General features: G+C 45.9%; 2 protein-coding genes across 4 annotated transcripts in view; one reads left to right on the plus strand and one right to left on the minus strand.

The window, feature by feature from the left end:
- MED7 (mediator complex subunit 7) overlaps positions 1 to 19,628 on the minus strand; it is a 315,410-nt gene that overhangs the window by 128,821 nt on the left and 166,961 nt on the right. The window lies entirely within an intron of this gene.
- The window catches only part of CYFIP2 (cytoplasmic FMR1 interacting protein 2), a 119,188-nt gene continuing 101,458 nt past the window's right edge, over positions 1,899 to 19,628 (plus strand). The window contains exon 1 of one of the 3 annotated variants that reach the window (XM_012781578.3): positions 1,899 to 2,000. The gene's annotated coding sequence lies outside the window, so the exon portion shown is untranslated. Of the gene's footprint in view, positions 2,001 to 2,286; positions 2,402 to 19,628 lie in introns of those variants that run through there. The other 2 variants (XM_075996248.1, XM_012781581.3) reach the window with 2 other exon arrangements.

Genomic DNA, 19,628 nt, shown 5'->3' on the forward strand with positions numbered 1-19,628 from the left:
ATGTGTTTTCCAGAAAACTTTAATATTGAAAATAAAATGTCTTCAGAACGAAAATCTGATGTATTGGGATTCTCATTGTGAGATATTTGTAATCACTGACACTTAAAATTCCAAGGACCAAGGCCGGGCGCTGTGGCTCACGCCTGTAATCCTAGCTCTTGGGAGGCCAAGGCGGGCAGATTGCTCAAGGTCAGGAGTTCAAAACCAGCCTGAGCAAGAGCGAGACCCCGTCTCTACTATAAATAGAAAGAAATTAATTGGCCAACTGATATATATATAAAAAATTAGCCGGGCATGGTGGCACATGCCTGTAGTCCCAGCTACTCGGGAGGCTGAGGCAGAAGGATCACTCAAGCCCAGGAGTTTGAGGTTGCTGTAAGCTAGGCTGACGCCACGGCACTCACTCTAGCCTGGACAACAAAGCGAGACTCTGTCTCAAAAAAAAAAAAAAAAAAAAAAATTCCAAGGACCACAGTGGAAAATGAAAAATTAAAAAATAAATAAATAAAAAGAAACCTCGGTTCCATTTATAAACCCATCCTCCACAAATACACCCACAACTTCTCACATAGCATCAGGGACAGAAATGTGTGTATATATATAAACGTCATTTTTTTATGAAATAGCAATTTGAATTGGAATCAGTGATTTCACATCAAACCGCAAATGACCATGAATTCTGGGCACTTGGGAGATGATACGAGATCAGTGAGGGCAAAGACTTCCACATGTCCTCTGTTGGGACTTGAATGATGTGGCTCCTCTATAAATAGCCCCTTAATAGGGACAGCGGAGAGATCAAGTATGAATTTGTAGGCCTCAGGTAATCATTTCAGAAAATTTCCCTTATAACAAGACTTAATCCCTTATATCTATATACACCTCACAATGTCTCACGTGCTTTCAAGTTATTTATCCTGTGCGGTTAGAAAAGCAACTATTATTGCCTATGTTACAGATCTACGGTGGCTTCTCTGGGTGAAGTCATTTGCTTAGGTGTCTCAAGGTTAGGCTTTGGTGCAGCCTCTTGTCAGCCTGGTTTGAAGGCCCACCGGGCTGTATCTCAATGAGAATTGTTTCTTTGAAGAGTCCCAAGTGGCAGCTTAGCCTTGAAAAGAAAAGAAAGGTGCCTGTTCTCTCTGTCCCTTCCTGGCCCTGGGCTTTGCTGGGAAGTGCTTCACGACACATTTTCGCCCCCTGGGCAATTCTTTGAGGCAGGCTACTGATACAGAGAGATGGCAGCTTCAGGGACTGTGCTCCAAGGACCTGTAAAGGAGTGGAAGAAGTTATTTTTGAGCAAGCAGCAGGGACCAGGCTCAGTTAGTGGAAAGCCCCTGTCCCCAGCCCCCAGTTGTATCTTCTGTCATTTCACCCTGCCCTCCCCGCACAGAACTTTTCTCAGCCGTAACTGGACATTGGCTATGTGAATTTATGCCCCTGTCTCCTGCCAGATGATAAGCTCCAAGAGGGCAGGGATCCTGTGCTTTGTACACCGGTGCGTACCCAGGTCCGGGCACGGTGCTTGGAACAAAACGGGTGATCAACAAAGATCAGGGAGATAAAAGTGCACTTGGGAAATGTGAGGCCAAGGAGGTCGAACAGGGCCGGAGCTTCCGTCCCCGCGCCGCGGGCAGGTGTGGCTCCCCGGCGATGGAGGCTGCGGGGCGAGTCCTCCCTCGCCCTTCCACCCCGCGAGCGGGCGGCGCGCAGTCTGTCCCTAGGGCGGCGGCGGGGACCTGAGCGGCCCTCCGAGCGCAGGTGCAGGTCGTCAGGGCGAAGGCCTCGTGGGGGCGCAAGGAGAGCCCCCAGCCGCAGCCATTTCCTGCTCTTTGTGTGACAGCGGCGGCGGCGCAGGGGCCGGGCGGGGCGGGGCCGCGGGGCGGGGCGGGGGCGGGGCGGCGCGCGGGGCCGGCGGCGCGGAGCCCGCAGAGCATCCTGCGCCCCGGCGCGGGGCACTGCCGTCGCCTCGGGCCCCTCCCCTGGACCTGCCGCAGACCCAGGTAAGCGGCGCTCGCAGGCCTCGGCCGGGCGCGGGGGCCGCGATGCCGCTGGGGACGCGGCCGTGAGGATGCGCCAGGGCCCAGGCTGCGCTCCGCGTCCCCAGCCCGCGGGGGACGCTCGGCGGCGCGCCCGGGCTAGCGCGGCCTGGAGGCCCCCGGAAGCCCCCAGAGGCCCGGCCTCCGCTCCGGGCCGCCCCTGTGCCCCGCCGGCCGGCTGAGGGCCCCGCGGCGCGGACGGGCGCCGGCACCTCGCGGGGGTCGGGCGCCGTGGCCGCCGCGGCTGCAGCAGGTGCGCGGCCTGGGCCGGAGCCGCCGGCCGGAGAGGAGGCGGCGCTAATCTCGGGGACCGGAGACACCTGCAGCGGCTGCGAGCCCGGCGGCGGCGACATCCCCGCGTCCAGGTACTGCAGAGCACAGGCCCCCGCCTCTGTCGCCGCGGCCACCGTCACCTCCCCCGGCGCCCGCGAAAGCCGAGAGCCGCCCGGGCCGGCCTGGCCGCCGTCGCCGGCACACGGCGCCCTGCGGCGGACGCGAGCTGGGTGGGGCGAGGGACGCAGCGGCGAGGTTTGGGGGTGGAGGGCCTTGATGAGAGGGTTGGCACGTCTGACCCGCTTTGAAGCGTTCTGGCCCACACTGGCATCGCTCTCCCTGCTGGCTGGGGGCAGGGAGGAGGTGGGAGGAAGGGCATGAGTGGGCTGACTCCTGGGGGCAAAGGTGGTGTTTTCTTGAGCTCTGAAGAACCAGGAAGATGCCTCTGTATCTGTCGTGGCTTCTGCTTTCAGGACGGCCCTGCCCTCCCGCCCCCAAGTACAGCCTACCTGTGTCCAAAGGAAGAGAGGAAGGTGCTGTTTGGGGATGGGAGCAGGTAGCACGGTGCGACAGAAGGATGGTTCTCTCTGCCACGACTCTGGCTGGAAAGGACACTGACTGCCTAGGTGCCCTCCCCCGCCCAGGGAATCTGACTTTGACCTTTGCCTGCCTGCTGTCCCCAGCACAGTGGAATCACTCGCTGGGGGGTGATGAGCTATCAGCTGCAATTGCACGGAAGGAAGCCGGGAATGGAGCAAGGATGTTTTCCTGCTAGCTCCTGGGTGCTCTCAGTGTGGGCACGGAGACTGGGGCAGTCCCGCAGGCACGATGGGCAACACAGGAGAGCGTTGCTTCCCGTGTTCTCATTTTCCACCTCCTGCCTGTGTCCCATTTAGGGCAGTGGGTCTCACCTTACTTACACTTGGGCACAGGCTGTGCCAGCAGCCCTGGGGCTCTCAGCTCTTGGAAGTCCATATCCGTGGGCAGGCGTGTGAAGGCCTAGAAAGTGGTTTTCTCCACCATCAGACCCCCTCTCTGTGCCCCCCCCCCCAGGCCTCCCACCTCCACTTCCATCACAGGGCCCCACCCTTCCCACATTCTCCAGTGTCAAAACTGTTTTCAGGAAAGCAGCCAGTGAACGTGTTTATCTTGAAGAGTAGCTAAAATGCAAAATGGGAATACAAAAGAATTTCCCATTTGATGCGGAGCAGGTGCTTTAGAAGTCACTTGAAACAGGGGATGGAGGCATTTTAATGGGAAACAATAGAAATATTTGCTGTCTCTAATGGTGGGATTTCAGATAGTGGGCTGGACGTGGGAGTGGAGCGCTGGGGAGCTCTTTTGGGGAACAGCTCCCTGAAATGACAGTATCTAGCAGCTGACAGTTCTGTATTTGGCAAGGGCAGCTTTGGCTCTGAGGGCAGGAATACTGTAGGGGTGTACACCTGTGTCTGTGTGTGTAATGGTCAGGGGTTGCCGTCACTAAAGGTGGGTGCATTTGTTGAGCACCCAGTGTCCACTTGTGGGACGTGACACTTTTGCACGGAGTGTTGCTCCTTAGCACTGGCTGCCATCTGCCAGGGCAGTTACTAGGCCGCGAGAAGAGTCGTGTTGTTGCTTACAAAGCCAGCGCCTCTAGCTAGTTGTGCACACTGAGCCTCTGGCTGGGGGCATTAGCTCCCTGCTCACTAAGCTGCTTTATTATATTTCCTGGCTAGTTTCGACCGGTTCTGTAGGCACCCAAGGCTGCCTTGTTCAGTCCCAGCTGGAAAATGAAAAGGGAAAAACTTGCTTTAGGCGTTAGGCCAAGAGTGGGGTATACAGCCCAGTAGGGTTGGAGAGTTCACCTCAAATCGAATCAGAGGCTGGCCCAGAGAAAGGAGGAGACATGAATTTAAAAAAGAAAACAGTAAAAGGCCCCAGGAGAACACTACACGTCCCTTCTGATAAATCGTACCTTCTCGGGCGTTCCGTGGGCCTCTGCTACTGTCATTGACCAGAAAGCCAAATTGGGTGATGAATAGGCAACAAGCTAATTAACATTGGGAACGGTGCTCCCGGAACATGGTGCAGGGCTGCAGTCCCCACGTTTAGGGATCGGACTGCCCTCTCAAAGAGGCTTCTTTGGACCACTGTTGGCCCCAGGGGCCACCAAGAGCTGCACAAAATGGGCTTTTGTAGCCTTCATGTGGCCACCGTAACAATGAGTCTATTTCTTTGCTGGCAAGTATTAATTATTCACTTGTAGTGGACGAATCCAGACATCAGTCACCTCATTGGAGTCTTTGTGAAAGGCCTTTGGTCTTGTCATTCGGAGGAGCTAAGCCATGTCTGGGGGCCAGAGGATGGCAGGAGGGGCTGGCTCATGCCACTGCCTCAAGAGACCAGCTGCGATGGGGAGGGGGAGCTAGAACATCTTCGGAGGTTCTTATTAACTGAAAGACACATGAAAGTGACGAGCAGAGTGCTTAGCACATAGTAAGTACTGTTACACTTTTATTTATTGTTATAATGTATTAATTACATAAGCATTAAGAATTTGGCTCATGTGTATATAGCCAGCCCCTAGCTCTCACCAACCCCTATACTTCCAGAGCTTTCCTGGATTTTGCTTTTGGGAGGGGAGTTGGTCTCTGGGACCAATAAACTGAGCCCCAGGTTTGCCTGCCAAAGGAAACGAAAGGAAAGAATGACAAGACGTGGTGTCAGAGGGGTTTCAGGTGGGAAGTGCTCTTGAGTAGCAGCGTCAGGTGGGTAGAACCTGAGTAGGCAGGGAGAAGGGGGAGGGAATAGGCCGAGCAAAAGCCCAGAGCAATCATCCTGGGCCGGGGGAGGACCTCTTCCTCCGTGTATATATATTCAGCATTTTGCAGCCAGCCAAAGATGTCGAGGCGTGCTCTGCTTCCCAAGGCAGACAGAGCAGGGCAGGGGACTTAGGACACAGGATTTATCCCTGGCTTGCTGTGTGCCTTGAAACCAGCTGCAACCACTCTGATTTTAAAAACTGAGCCACGGAAAGCAGTCTGCTCAGCTTGTCACCTGCCTGTCGTCAGGGGAGCCCACGGATGAGATAATGTCTGTTAATCCCAGTCCAAGTAGAAAAGGCCATGGAAACAGAGGAGGCTCCTGAATGTTGGCTCTGTGGGGTGAGTGGCCTCCATTCCCGAAGGGACAGTTTGTTAATGAGGTATCGTGTGGCGGTTTAGGAAGACGGATCTGTGGGCTCTCTGTCCCCGCAGAGACACTTCAGAATTCAGTCAGTGGGTGTGGGACGCCGCCCAGGACACAGAGTTTGGATATTGGCTTTCCCAGTCGTGGCCGTTACCCCGGGGGCTGTGTGTGACCTGCCATACTTCTTGGGCCTTGACCACAGGGGGGAACAAAACAAACTGGGGACAAATTCTTGAAAGAAGCTGTTTTGGGAAGGCAGAGCTGGAGTTCAGGCCGAGTTTCTCACAGAGATCATTCTGGTTGAGTGGCATTTCGATAGACTTAGGGCAACTCCGAAACAGCACACCTGAGAGAGGCGCAGTGATGACGTCAGCAGGAGGCGTTTGGCCTGTTGTTTACGTCGTCGTCGTTCGGTCCTTGTAGAGCAGTGGTTCTCAGGCTTTCACCTCCAGGGGGAACAGAGGGATGTTTAGCGTGTCCGCGTTAGGCGGTCTGTGTTTTCTCAGTGAGGTGGGAGGCGAGGTCCTCTGCAGCAAGTAAGTTAGGAAACTTCAGGAGACTTCCGGGGCTAGGAACAGCTGCCCCTGTGGGTGGAATAAGAAATCAGCTGAGGGTGAATGAGAGAATTGTCTGACTTCGCCGAAGACCCAGCTGCGATCAAAGAGGATCTGCAGGCGTGAGCCTCAGAGAAGACACTCAGTAACTCAGTGTTAAGGGACACCTGAGAACTATTCGCGATTTTCAAATGTGATGCTTGAAGGCCGATTTTGGCGAGGTATGAATGGTGAGACAGGAACTCAAACTGGGGTTCGCGCCCTCAGCCTCCAGGTCTGTTGTATCTCCATATGGGACAGAGAATTGAGGGCCTGTTTCTTTTTTTTTTTTTTTTTTTTTTTGAGACAGAGTCTCGCTTTGTTGCCCAGGCTAGAGTGAGTGCCGTGGCATCAGCCTAGCTCACAGCAACCTCAATCTCCTGGGCTCGAGTGATCCTTCTGTGAGGGCCTGTTTCTTATGGCATGAGGTTGAAACTGTATGGCAGAAGAATTTTCTGAGCAGTCTCCTCAGATTCTCATAGTAGTAAGACTGGGTTCGGGGCCTTAGAGAACTATGATGTTTCAACTTCTTCCTCTTTTTTTTTTTTAAACCAGAAGACATGTATTTTGGTCCCTGGCTCATGCATTCAACAAGTCATTCCTGAAGTTCTAATCAAGTAATGCCTGGTATGTACCCAGCTCTGTGCTGGTTGCTATGGGTCAAACCCAGGAAAGATGACTGTCCCTGGCATCCTCGGTGATCCAAAGAATTAGCAAAGTCAAAGTTCATAATGCAGTAGGAAATTGTGAACTCTAGACTGAGTACTATGGGAATTCAGAGAAATGAAAGTTATCGATGGGTTTGGTGGGTCAGGCCGTTGTGGAAGAGGCATATCTTGGCTTTGGGCCTTGACAGATGGTTGGTAGGATTTGAGAAGAGGAAAGGACAGTCCACAAGGGAGTAGAGGTAGTTTGAGCAAAGGCACAAAGCAAGAATGTCCTCACACAGGTTTCTGATGCCCCCGTATATCTTGGCCACAGTGGATGGTCCACATGGTCCTTAAAGTGTGGTCTTTAGGGAAGCCCTTTAGATGGAATGTCCCAACTGTAGTTACAGCCATTTGCTTTAGAGTTGAAAGGGCCCTGAGAGAAGTTCAAGTCTAGTGATTCTTACCTGGTTGGTTTTGTTGTTGTTTAGTACACGAGGGACAATATTGACAAGCTCAACACATTACACTCTGCAGCCACCCCTCAGCTCCACCCCATTGATGAACATGCAAGCAACGATATTATGGGGGACCCTTGAACCCTTGCCTCACAAATAATACAAAGTACTTGTTTGCAAATGTCAGTATCTAAACTGTTATTACCATACGTTACCTACAAAAGCCTTCACAATGCAGGTTTTGCCATCGTGGTTGAGAGAGAACCGTTACCAGGCCAACCTCCCTATTTGACAGAAAGAGAAATTTACCCCTTTAGAGGGAGTGAAAATGTGATTTTGGGTTTTAGGCTGAGCCGTATTCGAATTGCAGTTTCATGCTGATGAAGCAGAGGTCTGCCTGTTCCAATCTGATGGCCAGACCAGAAGCCTCGCTCTTTGTCTCCACAGCAGGCTCAGTGGCTTCCCTTTCTGAGTTTTAGCAGGTGCCTCTGAGGGGCAGCTCCTCTCTCGGGGTCACAAGTCACTTTGGTGGCCCTCACGTGATGGCCTGTCAGGGCCCCAACAGGAGCAAATCAGCAAGCCACCTTGCGTGGCGTGGCCTTCCCTCCTAAGAGGGCGAGGGCCAGCCCCTGAGCTGCTGGCGTCTGCGCGGTTTCGCCGGAAGGGCTTCCTCAACCCTGCCAACACAGGAAGCACCTGAGCAGAACGGCAGATGAAGCGGCAAGGCCCCTCGCCCCGCCAAGAGCTCTTTCTCTGCCTCTTCCTAAACAACCGGGAGGGTAGGCCTTCTCCCCCGCTCGAGTTGAGGCTGACTTGGATTTCTCTGCTCTGACCGCAGGTCCCCTGTGTGCAGAGGGGCTGCAGGTGACGGGGCCTCTGGTCCCAGATGACAGGCAGTGAGGGACTGAAACAGTAAAGACTGCCTTGCCAGGCGGTGCCGTGTACCAGCCAGCTGCCTGAGCTGCTAGCAAGGAGGCCTGGGGTGGTTGTCTTTTGAGGTAAATTATTAAACTTTGATCAAAGCAATGCATGCACATGCTTTTTAAAAAAGCAAGTAGCATTGAAAGACTCCATAAAAAACAACAACCACCACCCAGTGCCCACCTTCCCCTAGAGGCTGCTGTTTCTTCTAGCAGCTGCCTTCAGGTCGCCAAGGGAGATGCTTGCACTGCTGTTTCTCGATTTATCTATTCTGCACATAGTCTGTTTACTTCCTGCTGTGATGGATGACGATTTCTTACACCATCTCATTTCTCACTCCCCTGCCCCCATATCCCAATTTAGGACAAGCTCTCTTTTACCCTAAACCGTGTTTAAAGCATCTGCATTATTAAGATGTGTAAATGATGATCACAAGAAGGCCGAGTCATGTCCTTTGATTGCATTTCCTTTCTTGTATGGCTTTTTGTTTTTTTTGAGACAGGCTTTCGCTTTGTTGCCCAGGCTAGAGTGAGTGCCATGGCGTCAGCCTAGCTCACAGCAACCTCAAACTCCTGGGCTCAAGCAATCCTGCTGCCTCAGCCTCCCAAGTAGCTGGGACTACAGGCATGCGCCACCATGCCCGGCTAATTTTTTCTATATGTATTAGTTGGCCAATTAATTTTTTTCTATTTATAGTAGAGACAGGGGTCTTGCTCTTGCTCAGGCTGGTTTCGAACTCCTGACCTTGAGCAATCTTCCTGCCTCGGCCTCCTAGAGTGCTAGGATTACAGGCGTGAGCCACCGAGCCCATCCCTGGATTTTTGTTTTGTTGCAGAGTTAGAGCTTTCTTTCTTAAAAATATTCCTCTTTTTCTTTCTAGCTCTGTCCTATCAGTTGTTGCATTGTGTTCCCTTGTCATCTCAGGAAGTTGCATTGCTAGCCCCAGCTCTGTCCCTAACCAGCCAAGTGACCGTGCACAAGTCCCTTCTCTTCTCCAGGCCGCGGTTTCCTCATCAATAGGAACAGAGCTGGACTCCCTTCTTGTTTTCATTCTAAACCTCAGAGCCCCAAACCCCACCCACCTCAAAGGGTTTTATCATCAGAGAAGACTTTTCTGCAGGGTGGGGGCAGTCCCAGGACCTGACAGATCGCAGCAAAACAAAAACAGCCATTGGGGAGGGACCAAGCAGGCTAGTTTGGGCCCTGCTGAGTGGTGGTTCATTTCACCCCTGCAGTTCACAGGGCCACTCAGTGGGGTAGCATGGGTGTGTCTGTGGCTCTGTCTTTCTCTCCCACTGTCCCCTGTTGATTTGTGCTCACCACAGCCTCTGCTTGTAGGGGTGGCGTCATAATCCCCAAACTCCCCCAGCTCCTGCTCCACCTCCAGCTCTCTGTGTACCCCTCTTGCTTATATTATACCCCAAGTTTCCTCAAAGTAGTTATAATAATACTAACATTTTCTGCCAATAGCTTTATTGAGATACGATTCACATGCTGTACAATTTTCCTATTTTAAACATACAGTTCACTGATTTTTAGTATGTTTGCAGAGTTGTGCAACTGTAATCACAGTTGATTTTAGAACACCCCAGAAATAAAACTCATGCCCTTTAGCAGTAGCACCTGTTTCCTCCAACCCCCAGAAGCCCTAGGCAGCCACTAACCTACTTAATAGCTCCATAGATTTTCCTATTCCAGTCTTGTTGTGTAAATGGAATCATACAACATGGGATCTTTTGTGACTGGTTTCTTTCACTTAGCATAATATTTTCAAGGCTCATCCATGTTGTAGCAAGTGTCAGTACTTCATTCCTTTTTATGGCTGAATAATATTCCAGTGTGTGAATATACCACATTTTATTTATTGATTTATCACTTGATAGACATTTGAGTTATTCTACTTTTTGGCTATTACAAATAATGCTGCTATGAACATCCATGTACAAATTTTTGTGTGGACATACGTGTCCATTTCTCTTAGGGTTATGCCTAGAAATAGAGTTGGCTGGGTCATATGGTAACTCTATGGGTAAAAAAAATTTGAGGGACTGCCAGTCTTTTTTCCAAAGTTGCTACACTATTTTGTATTCCCACTAGCAATGGTATTAGTAATTTCTCCACATCCTCACCTTGTGATTCTTGGTCCTTTTTATTATGGCCATAGTAATGAGTATGAAGTGGTATCATGTAGTTTTGATTTGCATTTCCCTGACAACTAAATATATTAATCTTTTCATGTGCTTATTGGCTATTTATATATCTTCTTCAGAGAAAAGTCTGTTCAGATCCTTTGGCTATTTTTAAAATTGAGTAATTTGTCTTTTTAGTAAAAGGTGAAAGATTTGTATGATCTGAAGAGAAACCAGAATATTTGTCTTTTTATTGAATTTTAAAAATTCTTTATTGCATATGCCTAGCATATATATATGATTTGAAAATATTTTTTCCATTTTGTGGATTTTCACTTTCTCAGTGTTGTCCTTTGAAGCATAATTTTTTTAATTTTGATGAGGTCTGGTTTATTTTTTTTTATTGTGTTTGCATTTTTGGTATTACTACATAATTAAAGAAGTCACAAAGATTTACTCCTATGTTTTTTCCTAAGAGTTTTAGTTCTTATGTAGGTCTTTGATCCATTTTGAGTTAATCTGTTACATAGTGTGAGGTTGAATCCTCCAATTTTGTTTTGTTTTTTTTTTCCCTTCTCAAGATATGCTGAGCTATCCTAGCCAGGTACCTTGAATTTCCATATGAATTTTAGGATCAACTTGTCAATTTCTGTAAGAAGCCAGCTGAGATTTTGGTAGAGATTGTGTTTAATCTGTAGATCAATTTGGGGAGCATTGCCACCTTTATATACATCTTACAGTCTATGAACATGGGATATCTTTTCATTTATTTATTTTTTTAACATTTCTAAACAATGTTTTACAGTTTATGTAGTTTATGTTTTGCACTTATTTTGTTAAATCTATTCCTAAAGTATTGTATTCTTTTTGATGCTATTATAAATAGAATTTTTTTCCTAATTTCCTTTTTAGATTGTGCATTGCTAGTGTATAGAGATACAACTGATTTTTGTATGTTGATATTGTATCCTGCAAACTTCCTGAACTTGTTCAGAATTTTACTAGTTTTTTGGTGGAATTTTTGAAGTATTTTCTACATGTAAGATTATGTCATCTGCAAATAGAAATAGTTTTACTTCTTCCTTTCTCATCTGAATGCCTTTATTTAATTTTCTTGCATAATTACCTGGGCTAGAACTTCCAGTACAAGGTTGAATGGCAATGGTAAGAGCAGACTTTGTCTTATTCCTGATCTTAGGAGGAGAGCACTCAGTCTTTCACCATTAAGTCTGAGTTAGCTAACGGTTTTTTGTAGCCAGTCTTTATCAGGTTGAGGATGTGCTCTATTTCTAGTTTTTTGAGTGTTCTTATGAAGGGATATGAGATTTTGTCAAGTGCACTCTCTGTGTGTATTGAGATGATTGTGTGGTTTCTGTCCTTTATTCTATTGATATGGTTTGTTGATTGATTTTCTGATGTTAATGTTAAGCCAGTCTTACATTCCAGGGATAAATCTCACTTGGTCATGGTGTATAAGCTTTTTTTTTTTTTTTTTTTTCCAGACAGCATCTCACTCTGGTGCCTGGACTAGAGTGCTGTGGCGTCAACCTAGCTCACAGCAACCTCAAACTCCTGGGCTTAAGCCATCCTTCTGCTTCAGCCTCCTGAGTAGCTGGGACTACAGGCATGCGCCACCATGCCCAGCTTAATTTTTTCTATACATATTTTTAGTTTTCCAATTAATTTCTTTCTATTTTTAGTAGAGACAGGGTCTTGTTCTTGCTCAGGCTGGTTTCGTACTCCTGACCTTGAGCAATCCACCCGCCTGGGCCTCCCAGAGTGCTAGGATTACAGGTGTGAGCCACCGCACCCGGCCAAGCCTTTTTACATGTTGCTGGACGCAGTAAACATGTAAACTCGTTGGGACACTAACTTTTATTAAGTACTTTCTACCTATTAAACCATTTACGTGGATTAACTCATTTAGTTTTGAAAGCCTGTGTGATAGGAACTATTATTACGCCTCATATCAAAGATGAGGAAAGTGATGCTCAGATAGAGTATATGACCTACTCATGATTACACAGCCAGGTATTGGCAGAGTCAAGATCCTAACCCAACCATCCAGTTCACCACTACACTAAAATGCCTCTTTTGTGCTTATCAGTGGTGAGCATGAGATAATTTTTAGATGTACCCACACCTGTGCTTGTTTTCATTACTTTTATTTTTTATGATTCCCCTCTGTTATGGCTAGTGATACTGGCTTCCTATTTATGATTGTGATGTAAAGCTTCCTTCTAAAATATGTTTATAGGCAGGCACGGTGGCTCATGCCTGTAATCCTAGCATTCTGGGAGGCTGAGGTGGGTGGATCGCTTGAGGTCAGGAGTTCGAAACCAGCCTGAGCAAGAGCGAGACCCTGTCTCTACTATAAATAGAAAGAAATTAATGGGCCAACTCATATATATAGAAAAAAATAGCCGGGCATGGTGGCACATGCCTGTCGTCCCAGCTACTCGGGAGGCTAAGGCAGCAGGATTGCTTGAGCCCAGGAGTTTGAGGTTGCTGTGAGCTAGGCTGACGCCATGGCACTCACTCTAGCCTGGGCAACAAAGTGAGACTCTGTCTCAAAAATAAAAAATAAAATATGTTTATAAAGTGGCAAAAAAAAAGGAGTTTCCTTAGAAAAAATTATTACGTAAATAATTGTACTGGAAGTTTTTGGCTATGACTGCATATTCCATTCTGCTTAAATCACCTATGTGATTAATAGTAAAGGAGACGTGGGAAAGCTAGCAATGAAGACATGGCCAACTTTAGGTCATCTCATTTCTCCTATGTTGTCAGGAGATTTAGGTATATTCATGCATTCTTTCATTTGATACCTTCCCAGTGCCTAATCTGTTTGTGGCCCTGTGCCAGGGTCTTTGAGGTTTTCAGTGATGCATAAGAAAATTGTCCCCGACCTTGAGAACTCCCTGGTTCTACTCTAGGGAGGGCATACGTGTTTTATTGAGCAAACCCGGATTGATTGCTAGTGTCTGCCTGGAGCTCAGTATTTCATGAGAAGGATTGCGAGGCTGGCTGTGGACTTGGTGTGAAATAGAGTCATTATCAGTTAGTAATGTCTGCCCTGGCATGGGAGGAGAAGTAGCAGTGCTTGGGTCACTTCTGAGGCAGAAAATTTCAGAAGAAAGGTACACATGTCATAGAGAGGAGAGACCTTGAAGGATGGATGAACACAGCACATACAATGTTAGGAAAGAGAGACTTTATTTTATAGATCACCATTTACAAAATATTGACGCTTACAGCTTTAAGTACGCAGACATCAAAAGTCAAAACAATTTGGATGGAGTTCTTTGTAAAATATAAATGGTCTTTTGCTACTCATATCTCTTTTCTCCCTCCACCACATTTTTACAAACCTACCACCTTGGATGTAGTATGCCTTCCTTGATGTCATCCACTCATTGAACAGATCTTTATTGAGTTACAGATGCATGCTCAGCATAGAAACTGGGTGTGAGTTAGGCACAGTGCTTGCCCTCAAGGAGCTTATAGTATAGGGCAGCAGAGAAAACATAAGTCATATAATATAGTATTGTAGATGCTGCAGAAGAAGGAACACTCTATGTTCAGTGGGGCCCAGCAGAAAGTGGATTCAGGTAGGGATTGGCATCAGGAAGACTTCTTGAAGAGTTCATCGTTTCCTTAGATCTCTTCCAGCTCTAGGATCATTTTAGCGGCATATGAAGTATTTGTTGGGGTTCTGTTATGTACCACGATATTGGTGATATTTCTACAGGCTATTGAGCTATGTAGAGCTCTTGCTTCTACACTCAGGAGCCCTGACTCCTGTACCTATGTGGCTCTTGAATAGCTCTGTCTCTCTCCACTGTTAGGCCTGCTGCTCTCAGCATCTAGGCGGCTCTTAACCTGTGGCTTTATTTTACAGACTGGTACCAATAATACCCTAAAAGTGGCTTCAGGTGGCTAATGTGGGGTTTGAAGCTACAAGGTCTGCCTGTTGGACAAGAGGATTGTTCCTATAAAACTTTTTACCTCCCACCTGTTCAAAATAAGCTGCATGGTCCATTTTGGTGCACTCTCTGGAATTCTTTTAAGATAAACACAAACAGCTGTGTTCCTGCTTGGCTCCCACACCTGTGAAGAAGCTGGCTTGGATGAGTGCAGGAGGGGTCAGCTCCGCGGGAGACCCTGTGACCTGTGAAGTCACGTCCTGTCCCAGCAGACTTCACTTCCCACCCAATCTCCAAACACTTGGCTCACACTCATGATGGAGCAGCAGGCTGTGATCCAGATTCTCTTTGGAATTTTCTTTGCTTAGTCCAGTGCCACCCTCAGTACTGTCATGCCTCACTTAATGACAGGCAGATGTTCTAAGAAATGCATCTCTAGAGGATTTCTCATAGAAAACGTCATAGGGTGTGCTCACACAAGCCTAGTTGGTATAGCCACATCCAGGTTATCTGATATAGCCTCTTGCCCCCGGGCTGCAAAACTGTACAGAATGTTTCTGCACTGAATACTGTAGGCAGTTGTAACACAACGATGAGCATTTGTATATCTAAACATATTTCAACATAAAAAAAAAATTACAGTAAAAATATGGTATTATACTCTTATGGGACCACATGCAGTCTGTTGTTAGCCAAAATGTCATTATGCAGCACATGACTGAAATGTTTTTAATAGGATAATTGTAAGCCTCCCTTTTATTTTTATATTTGTATATCTATTCACATAATATTTTCTTTATATAAATATACATGTAATGTATGTGTGCGTGGATATTGTATATAGACTCTAGCTAGAGATGTACAGACTGGGAAAATATTTCTTGGCCAGCCCAAAGGTGACAGTTACCTAATCTTTCTAGCCTGGTGGAGTTTTGTTCTTGAGGAAGGAAAAGGCAGTTAAACTGGGAACAAAAAGTGCTTGGCGCCTTTCAAAAAGGTAGAAAAACAGGTGTGGTCTGAAAGAAAGGGCATCCAACTGGGAGGTGAGATATCCCATTTCTGCTCTGACACTAGCTGGCCGTGTGGCCTTGAATTAAAGCATTTGCTTCTCTGTAACACAGCAAAAATAACAAGTGCCCCATCAAATTTGCAGGATAGTTGTGATTGAGAAAATCAGTGTTAAAGATCTATAGAATTAGGATATTAGTGCAATAATATCCTATAATAATAATCATAATGCCTTCCCTTTTTTGTAGGAGAATTGTTGCAATATTTACTTCATCTGCTCTGTTAAAAACAGGCCACAGACTAGCTGATGTTAAGCAAAATTATAGGAGAGGCCATTGGGCTGAGCCCTGGTACTAGGTCCCAACAGACCAGACCAAATCAAAATGGAGTCACTCATGCTAAATGCCACGTCATCAAATCGAAACTCTAAGGAAGCAGATAGATTCCCAAACAGACCCGTTCTTTCTGAAAATGAGAGATTCAAGTCTACCTGAGTCAGCATAATAAGGAAGTCCCCTCTGCTTTAATCCTTACAAAAAAGCACATGTTAAACCATCAGCATTTTTTCCCCTTTTGTTTTATTTCCTTGTCCCCACCTTACCAAACCCACTTTTTTGCTGTTGCCCAATGGGAGCTTTCGTTCTGTTTTGTGGAATAGCAGCTGCCCAATTTATCAGTCAACAATAAAAGCCAATTAGATCTATACATTTTTGTAATGTTGCTTTTTGACACTAACATTTCCTGAGTGCTTATTCTTTCTTGGCTACTGTGTTATGTATTCCATATGTTGCAAAGTTATATAATCCTCAGAATAAGTCACTGAGGACAGGCACCCATTTACAGAAACCGAGGTTCAGAGTGGTTAGGTAACATGCTCTGGTTAGGTAGTAAGTGGCAGATAACAGATTGGAACCAAAAACACAAGTGTACCCATTATCGATAGCCTAGTATTCTACTGCAGTAAAAATATCTTGCTTTTTCATTTTCTTTCCAGAAAGTCAAACAGAAAATGACCATGTGAATCTTTCGCTTTACAGAGTAGCAGAGTTCAGGGTATGGGTGTCAGAACCTGCATTCCCAAAGCCAGGTTCACCAGTCCTGCATTTGTGGAGCCATCCCCCCTCTTGCTTGGAGTCTGCCAAGCATGTCAGCCTGCTGGCCCCTACAGCCTTTCTCCCAAGCAAATTGCCTGCGAGCCCAGTGCTATTACCGCTGTCAGTGAAGCCAGGCTTTGAGTATGTGATGAAGACACTGAATATAAATCTGCCGTGAATGCCCTACACTGACAAGTTGCAGCTGTGTTTGATAAAGGATGCTCCCAGAACACTGTTAATTTTAAAATATTTTATTAATTTCTCTTCCAAAATGACAAAATGGTCACATGTTCATAGGCTGAATTATTTTCATCTGGAAGATTGCATAACAGGCAAGCACACTCGGGAAGAAAAGAAGTGTGTACTTATTTTCATGGGTACCTCCGTTCAGATTTCCAGAACATTTTTTCCTTCTGATTGATGGTGGATTTGGCAGCAACTTCCAACACTTGAGCTAAAAAAATCTCTGATTTCCTTCTCCTTTAGGCAGTGAATGATCTACAAACACTCACAGAAATCCATTAGAGAAGCTGTATTTTGAAGGAAGAAAAGAGAGATTGCATTAATGTAAACAAAGGCTCTTAATTTATTGACTTTGTAGGTTGTTCACCTGTTAATTCTCTTCAAGGGAAGTGAAGGGGTACTATTGTGTTAAAGGGGAAAACCTTGAGGGTTATTTTGGCAAGTGAGCATTTTTAAGTTTGAGAATCCCAGAAGAAACCCAGTTATAGGAAAAAAGAAGGAAAGTTGGACAAGAGCTGGGAACATCTAAACTGGTCTCTAGGGAGATTTATGGAAAATTTCAAACATATATAAAATTGGGGGAAAAATACAGTAAATCCCTATGCATTCATCATACACCATTAACAATTATTAAATCATGGGTGGTTTTGTTTCATCTATTATTCACTCTTCTCCCATGTAGTATTATCTAGAAGCAAACCGCTATACTACGTTATCCATATTTTGGTAAATGCTTCTGGAAGATAAGGACTCTTTTAAAAACATAACCTTGATATCATCAAATCTAAAAAGTACTATTTTCTTAATACTATCAAGTATGCAGTCAGTATTAATTTTCCAATTTTCTCATAAATGATATAATTTTATTTTCATGGTGGTTTATTTGGATTAGAACACGTGATAGTGTGTGGTAGGTCTCTTTAAAATCTACAGCTTCCCCTTCCATTATTTTTCTCCTTGCAATAATATTTGTTGAAGACACTGAGTCATTTTCCAGCAGGGTTCGTCATAGATTGTATTTTATTGATTGTGTCATTGGGGTGTTTTATATCATGTTCTTCTGCCCTCTGTATTTCCTTTCAATTGGTATCAAAGGCTTGATTTAGATTTAGGTATTTTGTTTTAGTCCCAGCATTCTTCACAGGAGGCACATAATATCTGAGCCTCTGTTTGCTCATCTATAAAATGGGAATAATCATAGTACTAACCTTTGTAGGCTAGATGCAAGATTAAAATAGTCATGAGCTCTGCACAGTGTCTGACACAGAGTAAGGGCTAAAGACACATTAGTCTCATCATTCTTGTTTAATGAAGAAAATTTTTAAGGCTTTGGAGGTTGTAGATCATTATGCCCTGTAAAACAACCCCTCCTGTAAAATGGACTTAATAGTAATGTAAGAAAGAACAGTCTTTTTTTATGGATTGGCAAGTGGTTTTGCTGTAGAAGTTAATGCCACACTGCCTACGGGTGGAGGGGGCCTGAAACCCCCCTGGGAGGGCAGGCTTCTGCAGAGGACAGAGGGGGGGGACATTACTTCTGAGCTCTGTGTCCTCATTGCATGTGGCCTTCGCTGTTGCCATAGAACATGACATGATGGGAAGGTGTGTTTGACAACTCAGTGAACTGTGAAGCTAGTTAACTGCTCAGCAGTGGAAGCTCAGCCCTGATCTGCCCTTCCAGCCTTGGGCCGAAGGGAGATATTAGTGTAGGGGCAGCGTGACCTCCTGACCTCTGCAGCTGTTTCACCCCCTTGCAGCCCCTGGACCAAATTCTCATGTCCAAGGTCCTTTTCTTTCCTGACATCCACATAAATAGCACGGTCCTTTTAGGTCCATCCATGTAAATAGAAAGGCAAACTCACTGACATTCACAACAGAAATTCCAGCCCTCATACCTCCCTGGGATTGGGGCTGGGGAGGAAGGGGTTCTTGGATCAGTACTGTGGCCCTTCTCTTTGTGTCCTCCTTATTTGTGTGTATTTAAGGGTTGGCTTTATTATTATTAATCTTTTTATAAAACTCAGTTTTAGGTTTTTTTTGTTCCCCTCTACTGTTTGTGTTTTGTTTTGCTTGTTTTGGTGGTTTTTTCTTCGTTATTTCTGCTTCTGTAATTATTCATACTTCTACTCTCGTTTCTCTGGGTTGATTTTCGTTCTTAAGATTTCTGAATGGAACATTAAGTTCATTTAGTTCCACTTTTCTTATTTTCTACTAAATGCATTTGAGACATTTATTCATGTTCTCTACCTTTCAGTCCTTAATATTTTATCGTTTCTCTTTGAATTCCTTTTTAGCTGTGAATAACCTTAAATGTATTTTATAAATTTTCAAAGGCATGCGACTTTTTTTTGCTATCCTTTGCATTACTGATTTCTAATTTCATTGCATTGTAATCAACGAATGTGACTTCTAGGCCGTCATTTTTTGGAGGAAACTTATGGGAACCTGATTTATAGCCTAAATCATAATTAGTTTTCAATCAGTGTTTCATGTATGTGTGGGGAAAAAAATAAGCATTCTGTTTGCTGGATGCTGAGTTCTTAAAATAGCTGGGATTAGCTATTAGCCATTAGCAATTAGCTGGAATTGGGCAACTGTGCTGTTCAGATCCTCATCAGCTTCACTGCCAAAGTTACCATCAAAGCAGCTGTACTCTGCCAGGGTCTAGACACAAAAACGTCCATTTAGGGTTGACTTGTTTGGCTTACAAAACAGGCCCAGGCCAAAGATGGCTCTTCCATCTTTGCAAGCAGGTTGGTTTGGAGGAATTGAGTTCTTTTAGTCCCAGCTCATTTATTAGCCTGAAATCCTAGGCTCTGGTTTCCAGTTGATTATTGTGGATAATTGTGTTCTGCAATAATTTCAGAATGAACCTCATAAATATCTCTCTGATGAACAAAAGGTGAGGGGGCTAACTGTGACTCGTGTCCTAGCTTCCGTCATTCCTTGAGGCCCTTTGCCCTTGGTTGTGTGGTTGTGTGGGCGGCACTCAACTTCTCTGAGCCTTGTTTTTTCATCAGGTATGTAGATAGAGTACCACCTGCCATGGTGACCACAGAAGGTTGTGGTGAGGGTCAGCCAAGGTCGTAGACAAAGAAGTACCTTGTTAGCTGAAAAAAGATCCTCAAA

Source organism: Microcebus murinus, chromosome 21, assembly GCF_040939455.1.
Source record: "Microcebus murinus isolate Inina chromosome 21, M.murinus_Inina_mat1.0, whole genome shotgun sequence".
NCBI lineage: Eukaryota > Metazoa > Chordata > Mammalia > Primates > Cheirogaleidae > Microcebus > Microcebus murinus.